This window comes from Danio rerio, chromosome 11 (assembly GCF_049306965.1).
Source record: "Danio rerio strain Tuebingen ecotype United States chromosome 11, GRCz12tu, whole genome shotgun sequence".
NCBI lineage: Eukaryota > Metazoa > Chordata > Actinopteri > Cypriniformes > Danionidae > Danio > Danio rerio.
The window spans coordinates 43,071,564-43,080,719 of record NC_133186.1 but is presented as its reverse complement, the minus strand read 5'-3'; the positions used below and the strand labels follow the sequence as shown (position 1 = coordinate 43,080,719).

Sequence of the window (9,156 nt, the reverse complement as noted above, 5' to 3'; positions counted from 1 at the left end):
ACAATATTTTGGATGCCCGAGCTAGGTATTTTACATTGGTTCATTTTCATATGACAAATGTACAAGTTATAGCTCAAATGAAAGCTCTTGCCGGTGCTCATATGGTTCTAGCATTCTTTTTACTGAATTATTTTCACATATCAAACAGTTGCTGAATGAATCGTGTACTTTCATGGCGCAGAAGTGAAAACAATACATTTATGATCACTAAGCAGCCCCAGATAGCACAGACAGCTGCCATCTCTTATCTTATGCTGTGCGCTTCAGGGCCATTCTCCTCTGTTTTTGATGTGATGTGCATAAGTAATCCTTTTATATGTCTGATGTGGTCCAAACACAGTGAATTATGTTTGATCAAACAAAAGAATAGTGAAATATGAAAACAATGATCGATCCCTGTGGCTTGTACAGCACCTCTCATCAGTTGGAATGCAATAACGTTTGCATAGATTATAGTAGAGACATTTTTCTTTTTTCCTATGATTACAGACGTGTGCAGGAACCACAAAAATTAATTACAACAAGCAAGACTACACAGAACCTATAAGGTACACTTTTAAATTTGAGTTAATAAAAAACACACACACAAAGCTCCTCATTTTAGGTGTTTATTATAACACAGACAACATATACAGTTATTTTAAACACTTTCAATAGTGTTTTATGAAAATTCAAAGGGTTTCCTTTAAAATGATACCAAATTTTTGCATTTACACCTCTGCATGTGGATTTGGGAAGCTTTTAAATTTGGGTTGGCAAAATCCAGGCGGAAACCCCCAAATAGCAGCAGAGTTTAAGTTGACTCAAAAAAATGTAGCAAACCCACACTGTAAAAAATGCAGGGTTCCACACAATTCATTCATGTTGTCCCAACACAAATTGATTAATTCAACACTTTTAATAAATTTATGTGGTTTAATCATAAAAAAAATTAAGCTGTCCTAATGAAATTTGAAGAATAGTTTTTTCAGCTCGTTTTAAATAAGTAGTTTAAATGAGCAAAAAATATATTTGAGTGCATTGTTTAGTAAGAGATTAGTTGGCCTTACTTAAAGTGAGTAAACCCAGTGTTTTTTTAAGTAAAGTCAACTAATTGCTTCAAAACCAATGGGTTTACTCACTTTTAAAGTAACCAATATTTTTTATATTTTTTTTTACAGTGTACATTGCTACTCTAGTGCAGATGAATGTTTTTAAGAAGTCAGGATGGTTGAAGTCTGATTTAATTGTTTATTTGATTAGAGTAAATGACACAAAGTTAATTACCAGGGCATTCAGATTATCAGTTAACAAAATGAATCAGACTTTCTGCCATTCTGCAAATCATTTCACCAAACAGGTTATGCAGAGGTAATGAGAATCATTTAATAATACCAAATATTAGTCTTACTGATATATTGGTCGGCCTCTAGTCTTGATTCTGTACATTAGTGAAGTGTAATTATTTATATCTTTACTTCATTTAGTAATTGACAAACATTGGGATCATAAAATGCTCCCGAAGTGTAGATTAGTTCAGATGAATGAAGTGTGCACCACCTAGTGGTTATTTTCTCTACCTCCATTACAAACTGACATTCTGTTGGTTTGTTTTTTATATTTTATACCATTTTTATGAGTAATCTTGTGAGTGAAATGAGAAATTAACCCTGTGATACAACACAACTTTGTCAAACTTAAACATAACAATAGAAGTTGAATGTATTGCTCTGCCAAGTTGTTGTTTTTTTGCCAGAGACAGTTACAGATATGTATACACTCTCAGAAATAAAGGTACGTGAGCTGTCACTGGGGTGGTACCTTTTCAACAAATTTGTATCTAAAAAGTCCATATTAATACCTCAAGGGTACATATTAGTACCTAAAAAGTACAAAAGTGTTCCTCTTAAAATGTTTAGGTACTAATATATGCTTTTGAGGTACCAATATGGACCCTTTAAGTACAAATGTGAACCTTTTGAAAAGGTACCACCCCAGTAAAAGCTTGCAAACCTTTATTTCAGAGAGTGTCGAGTTATTTTTATACAGTTTTTATATTACACTTGTAAATATTTTTTGTAAATATAAAGCAATATTATTCATATTGTTTGTCTGCATTTGTTTTCTATCAGGAAAGTTATTGCTATTGTTCATCAAACTTAAACAACTCCTGGTTTGTTTAAACTGTAAGTTGGTTTGATTTTGCTGTTAAATTTCATGTTTTCTCTTTACAGTGAGGTTGTGTTGGTTTAATGTGTTAATAAAAAGATACTACAGTATCTGTTCATTTTTGTTAACAATAATTGAAATAAAATTGTTCATTGATCATGTTAACTTGCAGTGCTTTGGTTAGATAATGAATATGGATACTAATATTAGCAAAATGTTAATAAATATTATTCAAGTATTACAGCAAGTAGGTCGCTGGTTCGATCTTCGGCTCATTTGGTGTTTCTGTGTGGAGTTTGCATGTTCTCCCTGCGTTCGCGTGGGTTTCCTCCGGGTGCTCCAGTTTTCCCCACAATCCAAAGACATGTGGTACAGGTGAATTGGGTAGGCTAAATTGTCCGTAATGTGTGTGAGTGTGTGTGTGTGTGTGTGTGTGTGTGTTTGTGCGTGTGCGTGTGTGTGTGTGTGTAGATGTTTCCCAGAGATGGGTTGCGGCTGGAAGGGCATCCGCTGCGTAAAAACTTGCTGGATAAGTTGGCGGTTCATTCCGCTGTGGCGACCCCGGATTGATAAAGGGACTAAGCCGACAAGAAAATGAATGACTCTTTAACCCAGTGTTTCTCAACCACGTTCCAGGAGGCCCACCAGCACTACATGTTTTGGATGTCTCCTTTGTCTTTTACACCTATTACAGGTCTATCAGTCTTCGCTAATGAGCTGGTGATCTGAATCAGGTGTGTTTGGTGAAGGACACATGGAAAATGTGCAGAGCTGGTGCACCTTCAGGAACGTGGTTGAGAAACAATGCTTTAACCCACCCGCTTCGAATGTTGAATGGGCCTTATTAGTAGTTATCAGCTCATAGATATGGTCCAGTAGGGTCCTTCATCCATCCACACTTTATATCACTCCAATATGACTGTAGAACCACTATACCTGCACACAGTTTTGTCCAAACGACCTACCAAAGATGATTTTCACCATAGGTGCCCTTTAAAACATGAATCCCAAAATACGTAAAACTGCTAATTTACAGATATACTTACAATGCAGGATATGAATGATGCATTAACAGTATTCACCTGGTGGAAAATATAAAGGAATCTTCCACAATCATCTTTTATTCAGGCCGAGTGTCTTTGATTTCAGTATTTCCTTCCCATGACAGCAGTGGAAGTGGAGAGAGCGAGCTGCGGCCAGAACATCTGTCTCACAGTCAGACCACCGGCACAAAACGCTCTTTAAGATGAAAGTGTATGGTTAATATGGGGCCGCAGGACAGCCTGCAGCAGCGGGTCGATACAGGTGTTAACAGACTTAAAGAATCAGACTAGTCTCTCTTTAGAAGCTGATTAAATATTGATCATGCTTTGGATGCTCTGCTGTTCTGCAGGTGATGGAAGCCACAGTCTGTTTGTTGTGGGATCGCTTCAGGAAGCCTGGTTTGCATTTGTAGCTCATTGAGTAATCGCTTGATCTGTTCTAGCTATTTCGGGCAAGAATCTAGAAGCACGTTTTTGGATGCTTTGCTATTAGTGGTGTGAGTGTTTAAGGCGTACGAGCTTTTATTACTAAAACAAACAAGTGGTAATTATGTTGGCTCGAGAAAGCCAACATACTGTTATGCTACTCTGTCCTTGAAAACAAACGTATCTCCTCCTAGGCCGTTCATGCCACAATGCCCAAATGTGGTCAAAATGTGCCTTCTACATTCAAGATTGTTGCTATATCTCCTCATGCCTATAAGACTTATCGTTTTTTTAATTAAAAAAAAATTTATTTTATTTTTTAATTTTTAATCCGGGCATATAAAAAAATTATACAAGCCCCAAATTTGGCCAAAAGCTGTATTTAGATGCGTTAGATTTTGTTGCTTTATCTTTAACGTTTATCAGACTTATAGTTTTCCAATAAATAATTTTTAAGCATTATTTTTCTTAAAATATGGCAAGCCATTTTTGACTTAAACTCCATATTTTTGCTGATGTATGATGTATGTTTGCATGTATCACCTTCACACTTATTAAGCATTGTATTTTCAAAAAAATACGGCAAGCCATTTTTACATAATGTTCTTTCCCTTAGTCCCTTTATTAATCAGGGGTCGCCACAATGGAATGAACCGCCAACTAATCCAGCATTTGTTTTACACAGCGAATGCCCTTCCAGCTGCAACCCAACACCAGGAATACATAATGTTCAAGTCCAGTTTTTGATACTCATAAAGACTGTCATAGAAACATCGGGGTTGATTTAGATCACTCATATTGCCAAGAAGCTATGATGTATCATCACTAACCTGTCAAATGTCCCCATAGCAATAAAACAGTATAACCTAGCAACCATTTAAAAATAGCAATATCTCTACATCAGAACATCGTAGGGACCTGGGCATTGGCTTGTTTGACTCATGCTAGCAAATTGGATTTCCTGTGTACTATGCATGGTAACAATGATAATGGAAGCCAAGTGCTAATAACGATTAGCTACATGCTATGAATGATTATCTAAATGCAATAACATATGCTAGAAATACCTACTAAGTATTAGCATTTGATCAAACATGTACATGAGCATTGCCATTTAGCAACTGCTTAGCAACCACCTAACAATGCCATAATTGTTTTAGCAACTGCCTAGCAACCACTTAGCAATCGCCGCCGTGCTTCCTGCCTACTGCCATTCCCAGTCCTAGCGCAGTCACGTTGGCTTTCTCAAGCCAACATCAAAGTTTATCAATAAACTTTAGGTTCTAGTTGGTTTTACTGTGGTATCTTTTAGGTAACACCTTAGTTTGAAGGGCACCTATGATAAATCTTTTGTAAGCTATTTGGACAGAACTGTGTGGGTATCCGCTTGTTAAGTGGTGACGTGTTTGTGACGTATGTAATACTGTTTCCGGGTCGAAGCCGCCATTCATTTGAGTGAAGAAATCATTCGTTTATGATCACGTTTTATTCCTATCACACATTAAAGTTAATTTTATATACAATCATAGTGTACACAACAATCTCTGGGCTTGCTGCATAACAAATACCAAACATTTAACAGTTTCTAAAAAAATAATCACTTTCTGGCCATGGGATATTAGGCATGGACATATATACTGCGATCGTGATTTTCGAAAGCCTTAAATCGCTTTGTACACGTTTATTATTACTATTTCGAATCTCCCCGTTCACTTGAATAGAGCGCTTGGACCCGGAAGCCGCCTCGCGTGACGTCACACTTAACAAGCAGATAGTGTCCACAGTAATATTGAAGTGATATAAAGACTACAAGGCTCAATCCCAAATCTATTTTTGTACCCCTACCCATGCCCGGATTGGCAAATCTGGAGGACGGGGAGAGCCGGTCCATTTTTTTGGCCGTGAGGGCCGGTGTCCCTAGCTACTTGCACTCTCAGCAGTCATGCTTTTTTCATTTATTTATTTATTTGACCAACGCCTCACTCTTTTTATTCATTATTTTGCCGCAGCTCCACTCTTTTTATTTTCTCGCAGTCCTGTGAGCAAAATGCAGCCTGCAGGTTAATGAAGAGGTAACTATCATTCAACCCCAAACAGTGGCACCTTGTGAAAATAAGAATTCAATAATTAATATTAATGAATATTACACCTGCTCATTAATAAATCTGACATAACTTGAAATCTAAAAAGGGGAGATAAAAAAAACAGTGCAATACCTATTTTTTTATTTCAAACGCACCAGGCTAACAGCCTCATTGTGGTCTAGTGGTCAGCATGTTGTGTTACGACGACGCCGACCCGATTTCAAATCCCACCAGAGTAATTGTTTTTTCATTTTCAATGTTAAAGGTTACCCCATTTTTCAGATTTATTATGAATCATTTGTGTCTCCAGAATGTGTCTGTAAAGTTTCAGCTTAAAACACCCATCAGATTTTTTATTAAACCTTTTATAAGATTCTGTTTTATACATTTTTGCACTGGGTGGCGGTTTTGCTGTTCTGCGCCTTTAAGGCGTGTCCTCCCCGCCTACCGTTTTATACATGCCGTTCTGCATGCCTTAATCAGAGCCGGAGCAAGCTGAACTGCCGCTCTAGGCAGAGGACGATCATGCCGCCCTCAACCCCAATGTGAAAACGAAAGTGACCGGTTATGAAAATGAAGTGAGGTGTCGCGGACCTCTTTTCCAGCGCACTATGCTGGAAAACCGGATGCTGATGGAGTTGTCGCTGACGCCGCCCTTTCTATTCTGTCGTCTATGCGCGAATATATGAGGACGCGGCTGGTGAGGGAGGTGTCGCAGACACAACTGAGGACACGGGTGGTAAGGGAGGTGTCGCGGATGCCGCCCTCTTTATACTGCCGCCCTAGGCGGCCGCCTAGTTCGCCTCTATGGACGCGCCGGCCCTGGCCTTAATCTCCTCCCACGGCTGCGTCAGACAACAAACAGACTTAAAGGAAGCAGATCTCCCATAGCGTTTGTGAGAAATACTGCAGTAAGAATTTTACCAATGAGTGCTCGATGCATGACGAATACGGGCGAAAACGGGCCCCTGCTTCCTTTTGGGTTAAAATAGCGACTTTATTTCTTTGGGGATAGGGGAGTGGGTATATTTGGGGTGGTTCGTCCAGGGTGCCATTTAAACTAGAACCACCCCTAAGGGGCCCGCAAATTTCCTGGGGCCCTTTAGTGGTTGCTTACTTTGCTTATTATAGCTAAATCAGTCCATGTTGATGTCAGTATTCACAAAAAACGTGTACACTGTATAAACAGTAGCCTAACTACAACGGGAAGGAGATGTTTCTGGTTATAACTTTTCAACTCATAACTAAACCTCAAAACAACCTGAAACCTCTCTGAGCCAGACTCGATTAATCCTTATTATGAAATGACTTTCCACAAAGTGACCGTGCATCAATCTGCAGCGTTTTGCACCCACATTTCCCGCTCGCTTCAGAGGCTGAACTTTGACCTGCAGCTTCTGCTAAAGGCTCGCAGTTTGACTCACAGCAAAACATTCAACTGAAGTAATTAAAAGAAAGAAGGATGTCTTCCAGCACCTGTCCACACTTTACAGGAACAACACAAACTGCTGATTCATCCGTTTCCTGATGCGTTCATCAGTTCTGGGCCTCGTTTATCTCGGTGGTTTCAGTGTGTAAAAATCGGAGATGCTGCGGTTTGCATTCATTGTTTGCAGCACAAACACGCTGTTCATAATGAAAGCGTGCAAACGATACGATCAGACTTCATTCATGCTGTAGCCTGCAATGCATCGCGCCGGAGTAACTGCAAGGTGTTGGTTTGATTCCCTTCCTCAGCTTCACTTCAGGATTTCCTGTCAGAGAAGAAAAACAAGCATTTCCCATGAACTGAACGTTATTTGTGCTGTTTGCTTATTCATAATAACAGCACTCGTGCTTTTCACACACTGACAGGGATTAATTAAAATGGAGGAGCTTTACTGTAATGAGTCAGTGCTAAATACCTGGACTTTCTTTGACTGTGTGCATTTAGAAAATAAACGGTGTGCATTAGCAACAATGAGCAACAGACATTCATGATTCACTTGTCATTTCTCTGAAACAAAAAGTAACAACAAATCACAGGATGCTATTTGGTGGAGTGGAGAGACAGTGGTAGAACCAATTTGGTGGATGGGGGTGTTGTTTCAAATCATTGTTTCAAATCTTGGCATTGTATTTGTATACTCAAATTATGTCAAATACAAGTTAAATAATGTAAAATAAAATAATAAAAGTTACACTTATGACAAATAAAATCTTCCTCCTTTTCTGAATAATTGTTTTTTATATTTCATGATGGATTTTATCGTTTCACAATACTTTTGTAATTAGACTCAAATAAATAAAAAAATCTAATAGTTAAATATATATAATATAAAACTACAGTACACAGAGACAAAATTGAAACAGCAAAATCCTTCATAAGACTTTGCAAATAAAATAGTAATACAAAAAAATTGAAATAAAGAAATGGTAACCATTATACATGGTGTATATATATATATATATATATATATATATATATATATATATATATATATATATATATATATATATATATATATATTTATATTATATTTTATCATGAAATATTTAAATTTATTTAAATAAATACTCAGAATATTCAAAGATGGATTTTAAATTTAATTTTAAACTTTGAAATATTTCAAAGTTGAACTATTTTTTTTCTTTACGCAAGGCTTTTGTAATTAAACTCAAATTAATTAAATAACTAAGTTAAATATACATAATAAAATATTTTTTATTTTTTATTTCATACTATTAATAAACCATTAACCAAGATACAATCTCAATAAACTACTAATTAACTCCTTATTAAATACATTTCAAATATAAAATTATTTATTTATTTTTGCGATGCAGTGGTGCAGTAGGTAGTGCTGTGGCCTCACAGCAAGAAGGTCGCCGGTTCGAGTCTCGGCTGGGTAAGTTGGCATTTCTGTGTGGAGTTTGCATGTTCTCTCTGCGTTCATGTGGGTTTCCTCCGGGTGCTCCGGTTTTCCCCACAGTCCAAACACATGCAGTACAGGTGAATTAAATAAGCTATATTGTCTGTAGTGTATAAGTGTGAATGAGTGCGTATGGATGTTTCCCAGAGATGGGTTGCAACTGGAAGGTCATCTGCTGTGTAAAACATATGCTGGATAAGTTGGCGGTTCATTCTGCTGCATGTGGCGACCCCAGATTAATAAAGGGACTAAGCCGAAAAAAAGAATGAATAATTGAATCATTCGTTCATTTTCCTTCGGCTTAGTCTTTTATTTATCATAGGGTTGCGACAGTGGAATGAACCACCAACTATTCCAGCATATGTTTTACATAGCAGATGCTCTTCCAGCTGTAACCCAGTACTGGGACACCTTGTGTCTGTCCTTTACTCAAGTGCCTAATCTATGTTTTGTCAACCACAGGGTTAACTTATGATCTGCAATATTATACAGTACATAAACAAGGAAACATGTTCTTCCTGTTTCAGGTAGGCCTAAATGCCA

General features: G+C 37.5%; 1 long non-coding RNA gene across 1 annotated transcript in view; it reads right to left on the bottom strand.

Moving 5' to 3' along the window:
* The window catches only part of LOC141376672 (uncharacterized), a 289,423-nt gene extending 287,006 nt beyond the window's left edge, over positions 1–2,417 (bottom strand). The window contains exon 1 of the long non-coding RNA XR_012387364.1: positions 804–2,417. This is a non-coding gene — a long non-coding RNA (uncharacterized lncRNA). The remainder of the gene's footprint in view (positions 1–803) is intronic.
* Between the last annotated feature and the right edge of the window lie 6,739 nt (positions 2,418–9,156).